The 20,940-nt window shown below is 37.5% G+C and overlaps 1 protein-coding gene across 1 annotated transcript in view; it reads right to left on the bottom strand.

Annotated features, from left to right (window-relative positions):
- The window catches only part of Il1rapl2 (interleukin 1 receptor accessory protein like 2), a 1,115,671-nt gene that overhangs the window by 533,777 nt on the left and 560,954 nt on the right, over positions 1–20,940 (bottom strand). The window lies entirely within an intron of this gene.

Below are 20,940 nucleotides of genomic sequence, written 5' to 3'. Positions count from 1 at the left end.
TGGGCAGGATGGGTATGTTCTGAGGGAATTCTATTACCAGAAATGGGTTAAACCTCCAGTAGTTGTTCCCAGTAGTGAATTGGATAGGAGGCCCACGTTCTGTGAGAGTAATACGACAAGAAATGAAACCATCAAATGAAACCTGGGATTGGGATGGGTTAACCTCAGGTTTATGCTTGACTCAAATTAACATGGCAGAGATTTGTCACCCATATGGGAACACAGGGAGTCTATGGAGGACGTCAGCACCAGATGCAAGCAAGGACTTCTGTGACTGTATAGCCTTTTTAACAGAACTCTTCCCTGGTCCCAGTGGGCAGAACCGTGGACAGGTCTGAACTGGAAACTCCACTGCTACAAGGTGAGTCAACCTTTGATCGGACACAGAGGGTTTGCCAGTCTAGGTGAGCATAGTGCAGTCTGGTGGGAGATTCTCCTTTCTGACTCAGCAGCATGCTACATGAAATAGAATTTGGATTTTAAAGGCTCTCAGTGTATTCTGAAATGCAAAGTGCTACAGAATCTTGTCTCAGTTGGGGAAGGGACTAAGGAGGAAGGTGGGAGTTGGGGGAGAAGGGGTGGGTACAAGGTTGGTCTTCTCCTACCCCTCTTGTGTCTGTAAGATATGTTGAAATTAACCATGTCTGCATTTTAATTCACAGGTGGAAGAAGGATGGGGGACTGCACCTGGACCAGACTAAATTCTTGGCTGTTCTCTGGGTACTACAGACCTAGAGAATGAGAAGCTGTTGTAGCTGTGAAACATCCAGAGGAACAGATATGTGACTTTAGGTTGTCTGTTATTGGTGAGAATGCATCAGAATTATAGGCCGAATTCCCAGCCTGCAATTTTCCAAATACCTTTTGGGCTTGTTCATCCTCTTCTGTTTCCGGGTTTCCTAATATTAGTGCACTTGACACCAGGATTTGGATAGTTATTTGTTGTGAGCTAAAGTTTCTTGTGAATTTGAGGGTGTTCAGCAGATTCTTAGTCTCGACTTGTCTGAGTGACCCACTCCCTACTCCAGTTTTGACAACCAAAACTGCCTCTTGGTTATAGACACATGTCCACTAGAGGGCAAAATCAACCTGAGTTAGGAACCTATCAGGCAATGAAGTACTTAAGGGAATGAATGGATGAAGAATCAAAAGGCAGGATCACAGAGGCCAAGGCAGCTGAGCAATGTCCATTAAGCCTGGCATTTACTTGGAATATTCAGGCACACTCAGGATGGCAGTAGAGTAAAAACCAAAGGCCAGGTTAAGGAGTGTGGAGCACTTCTTCAAGGACTCTAGGCTGTGAAGGGAAGAAGTAAACTGAGGTTGAGACACTGAACAAGGGAGAGCATGAGCCATTCAGAAGGAGGTAGCAGAAGCAAGCTTGAAATGTAATACGGGAAAGAATAAGATCACATAAAGTACTGAGGCATGATTATTGGATTATTAAAATTTATAATTCATATGTCAAGTCTATTTGTTTTCTAAACAAAATCCCTTCAAAGTTCTGCTTAGATACATACACATATTGTTGCAGGCTTATGCTTTTAAAAGGCCTTGAAAGTCATTTTGCAAAGGGAGAATGAGCTTCGGGTTTGAGGATGAGAGACAATGTGTTATAGGATGCTTAGGGACTGAGTAGGGAAAAGGACATAGATAATACTTCTTATATATGTGTGTTTTGTAAAAGTAGTGGAATTACTCCCCCCATAAGAAAAACATGGATTTACTGATAATGCATACTTGGAAGGGTTGTTTCTTCCTCCTTAACAGAGGCATAGAGTGGATTGTTAAGAGATGGCTAACTCATCTGAGACAGGATCCAGATGAACTGAGACTTTGTAGCAACAGAGACTCTGGAACAGGGCTTGGGGAGAGGGTAGGAAGTGGGTGGAAGAAGGACACTAGACACAAGCCTCGGTAGTATTATAACTCAGCTTTATTTTTTCCAGTAAAAATTTCTACCCCTTTGGATATTGGTTTTATGTTTAGACAGACTGGAGAAAAATTAAAAATATTTCCTGAAATCATGTATTGTGTACTTTAATTTTCACTATAAAGTTCTAAAGTATGGTGATACATGCCTGAGAAAGCTGAAGTGACGTAATTCACACAATTTTGAGGATAGCCTAGGCTACATAGTGAGTTCAAGCCCATCTTCGCCTATACAAAAATAAAAATTAAAAATAACAACAGACAGGAAAAAAATGACAAACAAAATTAATCCTAAGTCTGTCATTTGAGTACCTTCCATAAACACTGCAGAGGTGGTGACTTGGACTTTAGCTCTTGATGAAGGAAACTTAGTGATAAAAGCAGCTACAAACAAACAAAGATTTTAAAGACAACATTGCTGGGCCAAGCAGATGACTTACTGGGTAAAGGAACTTGCTACTAAGTCCAAAAACCTGAGTTCCATCCCTAAAATTGACATGGTGGAAAGACAGAACCAATCCCTGCAAATTGTCCCCAGATCTCCATATTTGCATGCAAACAAAACACAAATGAGTAAATGCAAACCTCTTAAAAGTACATTGCTGAAAGTGAGGAAAAGAGAAGAAACAACTTTTCACAGAGAATGATTACAGAAATCCCCTTAGTTGACCATCTGCTTTCTTTCATATCTTTTTCTTTTAAAACAATGTTTTCTCATTTTACATACCAATCCCAGTTCCCACTCCCTCCCTTCTCCTGCCCTCCCCACCTCCCTCCCCCTACCCCCCATTCAGACATCAGAGAGGGTAAGGCTTCCCATGGGGAGTCAAGGAAATCTGACACATACATCTCTTTGAGACAGGACCAAGACACTCCCTCCTATATCTAGGCTGAGCAAGGTATTCCTCCAAAGAGAATCTTCTCCAAAAAGCCAATTCAAGTTCTAGGGATAAACCCTGGTCCCATTGCCAGTGGCCCCACAGACTTAAAAGCCTCACAACTGTCACCCACATTCAGAGGGAATAGTTTGGTGCTATGCAGGTTTCCCTGCTGTCAGTCAATGAGCTACCACTATCTTAGGTCAGCTGTTCCTGTGGGTTTCCTCAGGATAGTCTTGACCCCTTTGCTCATCAACTGGACTCTGGGAATTCGGCCCAGTGCTTAGCTGTGGATCTCTTCATCTGCTTCCATCAGATACTAGATGAAGATTCTATGATGATAATTTAAGTCGTCCTCAATCTGATTACAGGCGAAGGCCAGTTCCGGTACCCTCTCCACTAATGCTTAGGATTTTAGCTGGAGTCATCCTTGTAGATTCCTGGGAGACCCAGAAAGACAAACACTGTATATAGCCACTCATAAGGAGAAATTAGATCACCTACTTTCTTAAGAGTCATCTACACACTAAGAAGCCAAACTTACCTAGAGGTGTCACTAAATACTGGAAAAGAAAAACCTTAAAGCATATTCCACTTAAAACAATAGCACCTTTCCTTTTGTATCATGTGGGATAAATATCAAAAGTTGGACTAGCCCAGCAGTGATTGTACAATGCCTTTTATCCCAGCATACTCTCTGGAGGCAGAGGCAGGTAATCTCTGTGAGTTCAAGGCCAGCCTGGCCTATAATGGAACTTCCAGGACAGCCCAAGTAAGTAATGTTTCTGTTTCCATGGAGAAACTAAGTCTTAAAAAAATAAATTGAACACAGAAGCATTACTTACTACACAGTAGAACCCTAAATGCCTCTAAATACAAACTAGTTTTTTATGTGGCTATTTTATTCTGCTATTTTAAAAAGGGAACTGGTTTAACCAGCATCATTCTTTACATTCCCCTTACAAAATTTTCCTTTGTGCTATTAGCATTGGAAAAACAGGTAGAAATGGGGAGATTACAAGAGAGGGAAAGGAATACAGCCAGAGGATCAACAAAAATATTCATGACAATTTATAATTAAACCTACTACTTTATATGGTAAGTTTTTTTTCAAGAAAAATTTTTAAAAATTAGTTCTCTCCTGCATTATACCTTAACCATAGTGACAGCTATGTTCCCTCCTCCCAGTCTCCCTGCCCCCTTTCTCCCTGATACACCCCTCCTCCATTTCCTTTCAGAAAAGTGTAGGCCTCCCAGAGATATCAACTGAAAATAGCATAACAAGATGCAAATAAACTAAGCACAAACCCTCATATCAAGGCTGGATATGGTGACCCAGGAGGAGGGAGTCCCAAGCACAGGTAAAAGAGTTAGAGACAAATCCCATTCCCACTGTTAGGAGGCCTACAAGAACATCCAGCTACACAACCATAACAATACATAGGACCTAGCTCAGACCCACATCAGCTCTGTGATTGTCAATTCAGTCTCTATGAGTCCCTTTGAGCCCTGCTTAGTTGATTCTATGGACTGTGTTGTTAAAAAATTTCAAATAGCTTGCCATGTAGCTCAGTTACTACAGTGCAGTGTGAAGGAGACCCTAGGTTTGAGACTTGGTACTACATAAGCTGAATGTGATATTCCACACCTGTATCCCTAACACTAGGAATGTTCTGGCAGGAGGAACAAAAGTGCATAAGGTCATTCTTACCTACATAGCAAATTAGAAGTCAGTCTGATTGATGTACAGCAAAAAAAGAAAAAGAAAAATTTTGATTCATGTGAGTAACTAAAATACCTCCAGACTATAGTGATGTGCAAGTTTCAGCCAGCCAACACATAACATTCACGGAAAGTCCACTTTATGTGTATATACTGTGTGAAGAGGCTGTGGAGGAAACTTTAGATTCAGTTAAAAAAGAAGATACTTCCTCTCTGAGAATAAAACAATGTGAATACAAAGCATGAACAAAGCGTTTTTTGTAAGGGGAATCAAGGGAAGGGTATCAAGAGGGGATCAGGGTAATGAATCTAAAAACACAAACATTCACCTAATATCTCTTTAAATAAAAACAAGTATGTATTGCCTTATATGGGAAGACAGTGATCTGGTCTAAAATTGAGTATGCATAGCTCCATATTAGCCTTGGTTTTATGTTAATGTATTCAGCACCTCAGGGTGGACATGTACATCACCTTCTGACTTTTTGTTGTTTCATAGTAATAGATCTAGACCACCCCATCAAATAGCAACCGACTTGTCTTGCTTAGGGGAACCATTGTGTACTGTAGAGGGTAAGGTCAACACAATCCAAATTGGCCCCATGCTTAGCAATATGTGTTGGAATATATGCTCTGATTAACGATGCCGGGGCGAGCAGCATTGTTTTTCTTTAATGAGTGTGGGGTCATGAAAGGGAATTTACTTTCTTTAAATACACATTTTCTCCATGGAGCTGTCATCTGTTATAAACATGCTCTATTGCCTAATTACAAGTCAAGTTATACATTAGTTATTTTGTTGAACATCTTTTCTAAGAATTTGTCAATTTCTTAAAATAACAATGTCTAACTCTATATGAAACTTCCATTAAATAAAGGTTAATTATTGTGTGCTTTACATTTAGAACAGAGACCTTGAGAAGGCTATGTGTTAGCCACACTTACATTCTGTTTTCCCCTGCCATAGCCATGTTTCACTATCTTCTTGCCCTTGAGCACTGTTCCATCTACGCGGGAAAACATTGACCATCTCTGTCTATTTTAGCCATCATGAACAATCTTAGATGCTATAACTCTGTAAGTCAATGACTACCTTTCCATGGTTTCTAGTAGTCTACTTGGTATAGCGAATCAGCCATTGGATGTTTATCATACAGAATGAGAGTAATAGCCAAAAAGAAATGATACATTGCAAAAAGAAATAGGAGTTTGAAAAATTACATTGGAAAGGGATAATTATAAGTAATATATATCAACCTGGAGAGAAGACTCAGCAGTTGAAAGTGCTTGCTGCTCTTCCCGAGGATCTGAGTGTGACTTTCAATTACCATTGCTGGGAAACACAATGGCTTGTAACTCCAGTGCCAAGGGATCCCACTACCTCTCTGACTGTTGTGACTAACCCCTCACACATGAACATACACACTCACACAGATACTGACACATGCACACACAAGCTCACAAGTAAATTTAAAATTTTAAATAATGAAGAAGAGGCAGACTCCCTTGGTTAAGTACTGAGCTGAACTCAAGAAAGCCAGTAACAGAGAGGGAGGACTGATGATCAAAGGGATTAAGACTGGGCTGGTTTAACCCCCAGAAACAGCTGACCAGACAAAGGTTAACTCTTGAATCCCAGGCATCAGCCTGGGAATCTAGCATGGGACTGATCAAGACCCCCTGAATGTGGGTGTCAGTGAGGAGGCCTAGGGAATCTATTGAGCCTTGGGCAGCAGATCAGTACCCATCCCAAGTATACACATGGACTTTGGACTCCCATAGAACAATGTGAGGTGCACTCTCACCCTGAACTCTTGGGGAAGGGTCTAGGCCCTGCCCTGGATGAAAAGACAGACTATGGACACCCCCATGGAGGGCCTCACCCTCCCTGGGGGAATGAGGGGATAACGGGGGGGGGGGAGGGCACGGGAGGAGGGGAGGGAAAGGGAGAGGGACCTGGAACTGACTTGTGAAGCAACCTCGTTTCTTATCTAAATTAAACTAGAAAATAAAATATATAAAAAAGAAAGTAAAAAAATAAGCATTAAATAATGTATAATATTTTAATGAAAAATAGGTTACAATAGTAACTAACACATGTACATATACACACATACATATACATACATACATATGTACATACATTCATATGAGATGAGGTGGAGAAGAAAGGTCAAAAAAAGGAGAAACTTGGAAAGAACACATTTTGGAAAGAGTTTTAGTTCTGACCTGCATTTTGTTCTGACATGCATTTTAGAAAGAGTTTAGTTAGGACTGACAAGAAAAGTTTGATGTAGCTATAGAATTCAAAGTTAAAAAATAATCAAAATAATCCACTTCATGTTATTGGTAGCTAGACACCTTTCCTTGATATTTTAGGCAACACACGAAATATTTAAATATCCAAACATTTAAATGTTTTTAGTTACTGGAATAGGTTTCCTAAGACTTACTTCCTTGTTGAATCACATAAGAAACTGCCTTCTGAATTATTCTTGCTTGATTACAACTTAGAAGCATGTGACAATTCTTTTAATCTGTTAGAAATTAGAAACCTTGTCATTTTCTTGTGCTCACTTTGCCACCTTTACATAGAAGACTTTCTTTTTTAATTATTTATTTTTAAGTTTAAATTTAGATTAGAAACAAGGTTGTTTCACAAGTCAGTTCCAGGTCCCTCTCCCTTTCCCTCCCCTCCTCCCGTGTCCTCCCCCCAAGCCCCCTATTATCCCCTCATCTCCCCAGGGAGGGTGAGGGCCTCCATGGGGGTGTCCATAGTCTGTCATTTCATCCAGGGCAGTGCCTAGACCCTCCCCCAAGAGTTCAGGGTGAGAGTGCATCTCACATTGTTGGATGGGAGTCCAAAGTCCATGTGTATACTCGGGATGAGTACTGATCTACTGCCCAAGGCTCAATAGATTACCTAGGCCTCCTCACTGACACCCACATTCAGGGGGTCTTGATCAGTCCCATGCTGGATTCCCAGGCTGATGCCTGGGATTCAAGAGTTAACCTTTGTCAGGTCAGCTGTTTCTGGGGGTTAAACCAGCCCAGTCTTAATCCCTTTGGTCATCAGTCCTCCCTCTCCATTGCTGGCTTTCTTGAGTTCAGCTCCGTGCTTAGCCATGGGAGTGTGCCTCTTCTTCCATCAGCCACTGATTGAAGTTTCTGTTTCCCAGACTCTCTGGCCATGGGATTGTAGGATGACACTCCCCAGATCTATGTCTAAAATCCTTCTATGAGAGAGTACATGCCATGTTTCTCTTTTTGTGACTGTGTTACCTCACTCAGGATGATTTCTTCTAGTGTCATCCATTTGCCTACAAATCTCAGGATTCCATTGTTTTTTTCTGCTGAATAGTACTCCATTGTGTAAATATACCACATTTTGTCTATCCACTCTTCGGTTGAGGGGCATCTAGGTTGCTTCCAAGTTCTGGCTATTACAAATAATGCTGCTATGAACATAATGGAACAGACATCCTTGTTGTATGAATGGGCATCTTTTGGATGTATGCCTAAGAGTGGAGTTACTGGGTCTTGTGGTAGGTTTATTCCCATTTTTCTGAGGAATCTCCATACTGATTTCCAAAGTGGCTGAACAAGTTGGCATTCCCACCAGCAATGGAGAAGTATTCCCCTTTCACCACATCCTCTCCAGCATAAATTGTTGTTTTTGATTTTAGCCATTCTGACAGGAATGAGATGGTATCTCAGAGTTGTTTTGATTTGCATTTCCCGGATGGCTAAGGATGTTGAGCACTTTCTCAAGTGCCTCTCAGCCATTTTAGACTCCTCTATTGAAAATTCTCTATTTAGTTCTGCAGCCCACTTTTTAATTGTATCCTTTGGTGTTTTGGAGACTTGCTCCAAAATTTACATAGAAGACTTTCTTAAAATAGTTGTTTCTTATGCAACTGATACCTAACAGCTAAAGTAGTCTTGACTGAAAACATACCTTTTATTAAAAATAAACACCTGCATTTAGGAATGAGGTTTCATTCTGTTTCATGCAATGACTTTTTTGACAAACCTAATCTATATACTTGTGACCTATCATTATATTCATTCTCCCACCGTACAATATAATGATGAATGTGTTTCTTTGAATTGATTGTGAATCTTATAACTTGGATATTTTGGGGTTAGAACAAATTGTCTAAAATGAAGAACCAGTTAGTTTGGCATGGTGGCACATACCTTTAATCCCAAAACTTCCAGAAGCAGAGGTAGGTGGACCTCTGTTTGTTTGAGGCCAGCCTGGTCTACATAGTGGGCTCTAAGTCAGCCAACACTACAAAGTGAAACCTTGGAGAGAAGGGAGAGGGAGAAGGGGAGGGGGAGACCTCAATCGCATTCTTTGGTGAAAAGCATTTTAAAACACTTTTGTATAAAGTTTAGTAACTGCAAAGTGATCACAGCGTTTCTTACTTTATAAAACAAGAACTGATTCTATTTCATCTATTTCAGAAAATTACTTCTTGGACATGATCCTTACTTTTCATGAACTTATTATCTCTATTCTACTGCCCTCTGTTGTTCATCTTTAATCAGTAAGATTCTGCATTCATCACCACACCACACAGTACACCGAGGGAAAGGGAAACAGGACCACAGAACCTCATGAAGGCAGAAATTAACTTAGGTAATTGCACCTTCTTCGCTTCTTTGTCATGATGCAGATAGGTAGGTTATAAATGAGAATGAGTTATAAATGAGAAGAGTATAGCAAACTCATTTGTGCCTGAGTTCTGGAATTGGAAACAAAACATCTGCCCAAGTTTCAGTTGCCCAACTCACTGGGACAGGTGCTTTAATTTTTATAAGTGCCTGTTTCTTGGGTTATATGCCTCAAATTGGTATAGCTGGTTCATAGAAAATGTGTACTTTTAGATAAGAACTTTCATGCTACTTTCCATAGTAGCTGAAATAATTTATATCCACACCAACAATGACTAAGGATTCTCTTCCTGTCTCTGACCCTATCTTTATCAGCATTTGTTACTGTTTATTTTCTTGATGATATTCACCTAGGCTATGGTGAGGAGGAACTTCAATATAGAGTTGATTTACATTTCTCTGATGTCAAAGGATGGAACATTTTTTCGTAATACTTATTTGCCATTAGAACTTACTTATAAGATAATTTTTATTTTCAATATAACTTTAAAATTCTTTATGGCTTCCCCATATTACTAATCTGTCAGGTATTTGAAAAAAAGTTTTCTATTATCCTATAGGCTTTCTATCTATTCTGTTGAATGTATATATCAGTAAACAAAAGCTTTTTTATTTTATGAAGCTCCATTTATAAACAGTAGCTCTAACTTCTTGAATTGTTAGAATCCCATTCAGAAAGTCCTTGCCTATTTCCAGATCTTGAAGCATTTTCTGTAAGATTTCCACTAGCTTCAAAAATGTAGATTTTACATTATAGTGTTTGATTCATTTTTATCTGATTTTTACATAGGATAGAGATATGATTCTAATATTTCTAGACATATATATATCTAGTTTTCCAAGTACCTATTGTTATGAAGATTCAGATGATTGTATCTGCTTGGTCTTATTTCTGGATACTCTATTTTATTTGTTTCATCTATTTGGGTATTCTTTTATAATTTGTATGCTTCCCACAATCTATAATGTAAACTCCATGAGAGGAGGCACTTAACATCCATGTTGTTTTTTTTTTGTGCGTGTGTGTGTGTGTGTGTGTCAGTACCATGCTGGTTCATTTTTATGAGTCTGTGTATAGTTTGAAGTTAGATATTGTGATGACTATAGCATTGCTCTTTTTGATTAGAGGGTCTTCTGTTTTCGGTCTCCTGTGTTTCTGTATGAGTTTTGGATTTTTTTAAACATCCCTGTGAGGAATGTTACTGAAATTTTGATGGAAACTGTATTGAATTCATATAGCAGTTTTAGTAATGTGATTGTTTTTATAGTATTTATTCTGCTGATTCAATAACATCTTTCTTTTAGTATTTTCAAGAACTTCTTTCTTTGGTGCTTCACAGTTTTCATTGCAGAGGCTTTTTAACAAAACTCTACTAGGCACTGAGTCTAGGATTCTCTTTCCTGAGGCTGTCAATCTTCCTTTCATCTTACATCTATTCCTTTGCCATGCACATGCTCTGTCCTTTACATGCTGTATTTTCCTTTCATTTTATCATTCTGTGTGCTCACTACCACAACCTCAGTACCTTCTCACTATCTTCCACCTCAAAGGACAGCTGCTTGCTAGCTGCTCCTGGTTTATTCCCCAGAGATCCCAGCAATCCGTGTGTGAACAGTATTCTTTGTAGCTTTCTTGAATGTAAGAAGCCAGCCGGTTTCCAAAGAGCAAAAGAGCAAGCACAAAAACAAACAAAAGAAGTCTGTTTCCATCCCATGACCTTTCTATTTGTAGTCTTTTGAGAGCAACACTCTCCTCCCAAAAATTTCAAAAGACTTACTCCTTCCATTCCTTCATATTGCATCTTAAGTATCACTTTCTCTAAGAAGCTGCCTTGGTCACCTAAATGAAACCAGTCTCCAAGGTGCTTCTGTAGCATGACCTTTTAAAGGCTCACCATCAACATTACCCACTGCATTTGGGGATGGGTATTCTTTTATAATTTGTATGCTTCCCACAATCTATAATGTAAACTCCATGAGAGGAGGCACTTAACATCCGTGTTGTGAAATAGAAATACTCATTACCTAATGGAAGTGTCGAAGATGTGTGTTGAATTCAGTAAACAAGTTTTTGGTTTCCGTCTTAGGAAAGCATGATGTAGCCATTAGTATCTGTAAGTCCCTGGGATAATATTGGAATCATAATGTAGAATTCATAGTTTTGAAGCTAAGAGTCTTTTGCTTGAAGCTTAAACTGTTCATACCCACAAAGATTATAAGATATGATCCCAAGAAACTTAGCTACAGATACTCAGCTACAGACTCAAAGTAATAATGCTAGTAGCAATAAATTAAATAGCATCATGGTGTTAGAACTACATAGTAGTACTAGCTGACCTTTATTTTTCTCAGAAACTCGCTAATTTTCCCCTTGGTTTTAATGGATACACTTGTGAAATTTGTTCTCCATAGCTGAGACTAGACTTAAGATGACACCTTCAGTTTTCTTCACTGTTGGGAAGGAAGTTTGAGAAGAAACATGGATCTATAGCATTAGAAATTTCTTTGCAAAATACTATTTTAATATACTGTGCTTAGCAGTAAGGATGCACATACTGACCAAAGTACCTTTCCTAGAGAGTCCAATAGTTACTGAAGCAAATAAACAGAAGATGATTCCTGAATACACACACTGAGGCATCATTTGATTTTATCACTAAGTGTTCAAGAGGATTTTTTCCTAATCTGCCATGAGAATGTTCATCTGTCTACTCCACTTTAATTCCTATGAAATCTTCTCCAGCTCTGCTCTAAGGATTTCAGTATCCCTGGTAAGGTTAATATTGGTGTTAGAAATCACTCAGAGTTTGCAAAATGAAGGTATTTGAAACATTAACATGTGTTATTTGGGGAGTGTAAACCTCTCAAGAACTTAAAAATAGGGAAATTTTGGTCAAATACTCAGATTCCATGGCCTCTTTTTTAAAAGTCAGAAAACAGAAATATTAAACAATGTAACATTAACTGGTTAGGAAAACTAAGAAGTGCTAAGACAAGAACTTAAGGAAGAGTGACAAAATATACTAAGAAGAAGAAAATTCCATGTGATATCTAGAATTAGGGTAAAGAATACTGTCAAAAAGAAATGCAAGATTGGGCATGCCAAATACACTGATCGATCAGTTAGTCAAAGGACTTAAAACTGACGGTCATCGTGGTTAGCATTGGTGATGTCACTGGAGACTTTGATGAGAGCAGTGTTGGTAAGTGGTGAAGATTTAAAGAAATTATGGGTACAGACAAGTCACCCTTCTTAAATGTTTTATGAGGGTATCATTTACTATACAAAGAATTATACACATTTTACTATATAGTCAGTTGATTTGGACATCTGCAGACATCTGTGATACCACTGTCAGAAAACACTTTAAAATAGTTTTGTTCCTCAAGTGACAATGAAATTGGGATCTGTGGCTGGCAATGGAGTTGCAAGTATTTTTAATGGTATGGATATTGATTAGTATGTTTATGTTTATAGACAGAACCTGTGTAAATGTAATTGTTTGACCAGTGGCTCAGGCATATTATTAACTAGCTCTCAACAATTAAATTGAACCATTTTTATTATTTTATATTTTACCACAAGGCTTGTGGCTTGTTACCTCACATCTTGTTTCTCTGGTGGTTCCATGGCATCTCTATGATTCCTTCTTTCTCTCTGTGTCTTTGTTTGGATTTCTCACCTGGCTCTATTCTGCTTGTACATTTACCAAAACAGCTTTATTCATCAACCAAAAAAGCAACACATAATCGCAGCATACAAAATGACATCCCACATCAAATGTGTGAGTTTGTGTGTGTGTGTGTGTGTGTTTAAAATTCTATGATACAGCAAAGTGTAAGAAAACTTGTCAGATGATATATTTATGTAGGCAACAAGGGGAAGACCTAAAGGACAAATGGAGTAAAGAGCCTTAGTAATTTCTCTATGGTAATAGACTATAAAGAGATTAAGTAGATACAGATGTCAGTAGGCAGGTAGATAAAGTTGAAGTTCTTTCCTCACAGCTTCATTTTCTTCAGTGAAATGGGAAACAATGAGGAGGATGGAATGTAGGTATGAGGCAGGCAGGGAAATGTAAACTAGTCATTTAAGCAGATGCAAGACTGCTAAGAATACCTACCAAGACCACTCAGAAGCATTAAGGATTCATTTGAAGTCCATGGTAATCCACTTAAATTAAAATCAGTAAATGTTATCAAACTTCCCTTCAGTAAGATCAGCAACAAGAAAAATGGCACAGCATAAATGACTGTGTAGGCTTAAACAGGGCTGTAATTTTCACAAGCAAATAAGATGAAGGGAGAAAGGGCAAAGAGAATCAAGATGGTATAATTGGAAATGATTGTAGCAATTGATTGCTACATTTAAATACTCTGTGGGGGGGGCGGAAAAGAGAAAGAGACAGTGCAATATTGTGAGATAGCTAGCTCAGTGTCTGGGTGGCATCAATAGATTATTGGAAATGGGACAATCAAAAGTAGGATATGGTATAAAGAATAGGATTTATTAAATGAGACAATGAAAAGGTTTGTTACAATATTCAATACTTTATATTTCAGGTGGTCTGCCACACTTATTATGTTACTTTCTTGTTCCTAAGACAATTTTCAGTTTTTAGTGCACAGAGTAGGTTAAAACATAATTCTTACAACAAATACTATAGAAGAGAAAGCCTCTAAAGATTGTGTTATGGCACAAGACGTGAAACTAAAACAGACATAAATGCACCAGTAGTAGCTTACCAATGGTTACTTGCAATCAAGTCTCATTTATAGTTATAAAATATAATTCATTAATTTTATAAAACAAGTCCGGCTGACTCACTAAAAAGTAAACACATGCTCTGTCAATAAACAAACTATATAGAACTGAATTTCATTAGCATTATACAATAGAGTGGTAATATTTCTAAGTTATACAGCTAATGTATAACAATCTGGTAATATTTCCTAAGCTGTATCATATCTAATTTGCTGCTAATGGGACAAACAAAAATACAATTGCAAAATAATGTATTTGCTATTTTAAGTGATATATAATTTTATAAACAAGCACATTATCAAATTTTGAATGTTGAAAAATAATTTTGTCCATCAGAAATGCAATCATTTGTACATAATTAGTATAAAATATAAAACAAGAGTTCCTTGTAACAGAAAATAGGCCAAAAATAGCTAATTGCATTTCATTTAATCCTACACAGACCAAATAAGATATCGCTACTGTCTCAAGACCCTGCTGTACAATCTTGAACCTTTCTGGGGGGTCAATTAATTCTATAAGATTCGGGTTTTCATTTTTCCAACAAGAAACTATCTGCTCTCCTGGAAATTGCTACCCAGGCAACTGACTTGTTGACACTTAACTTTTCAAGGATCAATAGTTAGGCTGGAATTGAATTATAAGAAATGTTAGATGTCCTTGAAAATCTCTTGGTAACCATGGTAGACAGAAAGGAATGAGAGTAAGAGGTTATAAAAACTATTTCATAGTATCTGAGGTAGATTAGGATAGTCATTTCTTATGAAACATATCTTTCCTTGCTATTTTGCATAATATGAATTCTGTGGCATATATTCACTGAATATTTTTGACTGAAACATAAAAATGTACTTTTACATTACATAACATTTTACAGATCAGTATAATTTAAGAGCAAAACTCAGGCAAATTTACTGTGGACTTGTATTTATTTCTTCTTCTACATTGTGAACTCTTTTAAACAAACTCAGAAATCAAAAAGAAAATATACTGAATTATCCTGTACTGACTGCTAATATTCAAAAGTTTACAATATGTTATACTCTGTATTTCAAATAGTTATATTCTTTTCAACTTTTCTGATGGTGTGATTTGTTGGCATAATAACCACCCAAATATGACTTGATAGATCACATTTAGATAATCATAAATGTCGTGCTTCTTGGCTGAATAATTACACTATAGGATTATCTAGAAAGAATCTGTGATATATTAAGGTTTTGAGACTCTAATTTATTTCCTTGTTTATTAAAGAATACAATATCTGAATTACAGTCCCATATAACAAATGGGTTCCTTCCTTGTTCTGTGTATTTATTACATACTAATGATTATGATGTGTTTCTGCCTCCAACTAATTCTCTACATTCAGTTATGGCTATCCTAAAATTTGAAGATTTCTATAGATATTCTTTTATATTCACTTATTATTTTCAATATGCACAAATTCATTCTGGAATTATTGGACTACATCTTCATCCACAAATTAAGTCACGTTTTATGCACAATTTGTGAGAGTGATATGGTGGATTTTGTCAAATAATATAGATTTCATCTTTTTTTTACAGCATTAAAATCTTAATTGAAAGGATTAAAATGGTGATATTAGGAATCAATTTTTGGATTAGCACTACCTGCCAAAATATGCTTCAGTCCTCTATTATTCCTCTGTTACTAGTTTATCTATATTCTGAGACTAAACAATGAAAATGTGAAAATGAGCAACTAGTTACTGAAAGTTCACAAACAGTAAATAACTTTCTGTGATTCAAATGAGTAGAGGACACTACTGAATAGTCCATATCTTGATTTGATCACAACAAAGCCTACAGAATGATTTCCAATGAGGTCAATAAAGCACAGATAAATCATTACTGATTACCTTAAGTTGACACCAAATTTGGAATTTTGCTTCAATATTGACATTGCCAATTTAAGAATATTTTTGTAATCACAAATTTTACTATATTTATCTATATATACTGATTTTATCACTTGGAAGATATTTGAAGTCAGTGGTTACTACTAGATCAGAAAAAAACTGGTTTATTATTTACCACCCACTATGTCAATGTCATATATTATAGTGTTATTTTTATTACATTTTATATTATCATATAAAGTGATGGATTTTACTGTGGGATTTGTGTGTGTGTGTGTGTGTGCGTGTGATTGTATGTGTAATTACAAATTGTCATAGAATATAAATTCCTACTTCTCTGAGTAGATAAGACTGAGTGATTACGTTCTACAGAATGATGACTCCAAAACTTTGATGAGCCTTACCAAGGGACATATGAGAAATATTTTTCAAAAGTTCTATCTGTACATTTGCTTCCTAAGGCTTGAGGCACAAATGAAACAAGTTATCAGTTATGCTTAAGTCCAAATCTCTGCTACTGATCTATCTGCAAGATGAGAATCACCAATTCAGATGGTATCTACAAAAGTTATAATTAAAGCCAATCTCATGTGAAATAGAAAAGGGGGGCTTCTGTGGGAAAGATATAGTGACACTGAGAAACTCTAGACTCTCTAGAGCGTTTCTTCAGCTTCTAGAGAATTGTGCATGAAATAGGCAAAGTGCTTAGGCAAAGTATGTATCTCAGTGGTAAATCACTTGCCTAGAAAATAGAAAACCCTAGGAATTTAAAATCAAACACAGTAAAACCCAAACAAAAGTGCATGGCTTTGTTTAAAAGTTAACACATTTTGAGGTGGTAAAAGCAGCGCCAACCTAGCAGTGATTATTCCTAGCCTTCAAATACTGGTTTCTTTCCTCTATTCTAGTCTATTCTCTATTACAAAGAATTTGAGCTCTTATGAAAATAGATAATTCTCATTCTAGAGCAGTATGTATACAAGATAAATCTGGATCCCCTTTCAATAATGTAAGGAAATGATGATAGAAAGAAAAACTACCCAGCAACAATGGGCTTATATTAAAAGAACATATGAAACAACTGAGAGAGTTTCCAATTCCAAACTTAAGGGATTTCAACTAAGAAAAAAAGTAGAATTGTACCGTGTAATGTAAATATCCATGGGTCCACACTGATAAAAACTGACTGAATAGAAAAATTGGAGAGGAGAGATAAATCTTCTATGGGGAAAACTGTAATTTATGTAAATGGTCTGTAATGATGGAGATGGAATATCATTTCCCACTTTGAAGGAAGGACTGTGAATAATGACTTTCTTTCAAAGATTAAACTAAGAAGCTTTGTGTGATGGCACAAGCCTATAATCCTAGCACTTGCTAGGCTGAGGCAGAAATGCTATAGGTTCAAGTTTAGCCTAACATATACAGTTAGTTCCAGAAGACTTAAGATAGAAAGAGGAAGTTATTTTACAGTAAAGAAAGACAAATGCTACTTTGAATCATGTGATCAAATAAACATCAATAGTCATGTCATATTGATCATTTTTAACCTTGATATAATAGATAAGGATGGCATCTTATGTCTGTGGTCTTCCTTTCCAAAACTTATTATCCCAGTCTTACTACGAGAAAATACTAGAAAAAAACTCAATTGAGGGGCATTCTATAACATATCTAAAGAGTTTATCTTAAATTTCAAACTTACCAAAAAAAAAAAACCAAGATAATTCTGAGGAACTGAAAGCTTTAAAAGACATGTCAACCTTAATCCAGCACCTTAAAATGCTCGGCCATGGACAATAATCAAGTTTATATGGAAAAGTGAAAAAAAAAGCCCAGGATAGCCAAAACAACTCTGTACAATAAAAGAACTTCTGGAGGTATCACCATCCTTTACTTCAAGCTCTACTATAGAGCTATTTTAGAAACAATTTTATTTCACATATCTATCCCAGTTCCCTCTCCCTCCCATCCTCCTATCCTCCTATACCCCCTACCAATATTCCAAACCCATCCCCCACCCACTCCCCAAGGATAGTGAAGTCTTCCATGGGGGATCATCAAAGCCTGTCACACCTTTGGGGGAAGGCCTAGGCCATCTTTCATGTATCTGGGCTGCAATAGTATCCCTCCATATGAAATGAGCTCCCAAAGTCCATACACCTGTGACAGTTTATGCTGGAGAGGATGTGGAGAAACAGGAACACTCCTCCCTTCCTGGTGAGAGTGCAAACTTTTACAGTCACTTTGGAAATCTGTATGGCGGTTTCTCCAGAAAATGGGAATCAGTCTACCTCAAGAACCAGCAATTCTACTCTTAGGCATATACACAAAGAATGCACATTCATATATGTTCATAGCAGCATTATTTGTATTAGCCAGAATCTGGAAACAACCTAGATGCCCCTCAACTGAAGAATGGATAAAGAAAATGTGGTACATTTACATAATGGAGTACTACTCAGGAGAAAAACAGCAATGAAATCTTGAGATTTGCAATCAAATGGATGGAACTAGAAGAAATCATCCTAAGTGAGGTAACCCAGTCATAAAAAGACAAACATGGTATGTGCTCACTTATATATAGATATTAGACATGGAGCAAAGGATTACCAGCCTACAATTCCACACCTCAAGAGAAGCTAGGAAATAAGGAAGACCGTAAGAAAGATACATCTAGTTCCCCAGTGAAAGGGAAAGGGACAAGAGCTCCTGAACAAATTGGGAGCATGGAGAGAGGGAGGAGGGAGATAGGAGAAAGAGGAGGGGAGAAGAGAAGGGAGAGGAGAACATAAGGGATCAGGAAGATTGAGTTGGGAGATGAATAGAGGAGAGCAAGAAAAGAGACACATTATTAGAGGCATTTAAAGATAAATCTGGCACTAGGGAATTGTACAGAGATCTACAAGGATGATCCCAACTAGGAACCTAAGCAATAGTGGAGAGGCTACCTTAAATGCCCTTCCCCTATAAAGAGAATGATGACTACCTTAAATGCCATCCTAGAGCCTTCACCCAGTAGCTGATGGAAGCAGAAGCAGAGATCCACAGCTAAGCACTGAGCCAAACTCCTGAAATCCAGATGTAGAGAGGGAGGAGTAACAAACTAAGGGGTCAAGACGATTCTGGGAAAACCCACAGAAACAGCTGACCTGAGCTAGTGGGAACTCATGGATCCCAGTCTGTTAGTTGGGGAACCAACATAGGGCCAAACTAGGCACCCTGAACGTGGGTGTCAGTTAGGAGGCCTGGGCAGTCTATGGGGCCTCTGGCAGTGAAACCAGGAGGTATCCCTAGTGCCCGAACGAACTTCCGGATCCCATTCCCCATGGAAGGATACTCTCTCAGCCTAGATACACAGGTGAAAGTCTAGGTCCTGCCCCAAATGACTTGACAGATTTTTGATGATCCCTTATGCAAGGCCTCACCCTTCCTGGGGAGTGGATGGGGGTCTAGACCAGTGGGAGGTATGGGAGAATGGGAACTGGGACTGATATGTAAAATAAGATTGTTTCTAATTTAAATGAAATTTCTATAAAAAAGACATGTCATCCAAGTCAGGTATGATGGCACATGTCTTTAAGCCCAGCTCTCAGTAGGTGGAGGCAGGCTGATCTCTGTGACTTCAAAGCCAGCCTGGTATAAGTAGTAAGTCCAAGGACAGCCAGAACTACATATTGAGACTGTGTCGCAAAAAAACAAAATAAACAAAAAAGAGAGAGAAACATGCCAACTAAAGAAAATGCAATGTCTAAATGATATCCTGAAACAGAAGAAAGGAGCTATAAAAATTTGAGGAAATATGGAGTAGCATCTTTAGTTTATAGTAATGTGCCATTGTTACATTGTTTCTTCACTAATCTCATTAATTTTAATAAATGTACCACAGTAGTAAGAGTATAGGAAATATATATATATACCATACTATATTTGCAACATTCTGACAAAAATTTATCTGAACATTTTTTAAATAAATAGGTTTTAATAATACCTCTTCCATTAGAATAAATGTCTTCAGTAAGAAAATGATTAAGATTCGGCATCATAGAATATTATGTAGCACTGAACATTATATACCTACAAAGAAACAGTGAACTTTCCACTATTTATTTTAACAAACAAGAGAAATTCAGAAAAATTAATATATCAACCTTCATTTTGAGAAAAATTCCAATAACAGGAATATCTTTTTGAAAATATATTTAGGTGGTTAAGACCTGGGAAATATATGTTAAACATACAATAAGCAGTTAATTTTGCTAAGAGTGAGGGCCTAGAGCAGGAGAAGGGGAGGGAAGGAGACAGCAAGACTGAGGACATGTGTATAGTTGAGGCAGTAAACAATAACTAGTTCATTAATCAAGTCTACAACCTTTGTATAGTGGGATAGATATTTTAAAAAACTAGAAATTTATACAAAGAATAAAAAGCAAGTAGATTGCGGGGGAGGTGGGAAGAAGTACTTTTCATTGGCAAACTTTAGTGGTGGTAAAGATTAATGAGTGTTCAGCAGACAATGAGTAGTGACATCCTGGAAAATACAATGCCAGTCTTTAAAAGTGAATGACACCTATTTATCCATTTTGCCAAGAGTTGCCCAAGTAGAATCTATTGCCTATCACTAAGGATGTAGTGATAATGATTGCTGCTTCTGCCATAACCATGGGGATTCTTCTTGCCTTCAAAAGAAACTAACCTCTTCATTTGTTCTTCTCAGTATTCCCTTGCACATGTGCACAAAAGTGATTCTAAGGCTTCAGGAGCTTTCTCTATTCATACATTACCTTGTTCTCTTGGCCTTTAGAACAATGACAACTCACCAGGGAGCTCTGAGAGCCTTTGATGAAGAAGTGACACAGCTTTACACAGGAGACAAAAATAGGAAGGGCCTGTATTTCCAAGAAGTTAAAATCAAATAGTAGAGTTCAGGTCCCCGGTGAATAAGACCAGTGATTCTCAAAATGGCAAAATTGAAAGGTGAGTTAAAGGTCATCTCTGCTCTCTACTTTAATACTTAATGCAGTCTCTATCTGCCATGCTAGATCCTAGGTCATAATGCTGGGCTGCGGGGAAGATCATAT

Source organism: Mesocricetus auratus, unplaced genomic scaffold (genome assembly GCF_017639785.1).
Source record: "Mesocricetus auratus isolate SY011 unplaced genomic scaffold, BCM_Maur_2.0 Super-Scaffold_100003, whole genome shotgun sequence".
In the NCBI taxonomy this organism is placed as follows: Eukaryota; Metazoa; Chordata; class Mammalia; order Rodentia; family Cricetidae; genus Mesocricetus; species Mesocricetus auratus.
The sequence above is the reverse complement of the archived record's forward strand: the minus strand, read 5'-3'. Positions and strand labels throughout refer to the sequence as shown.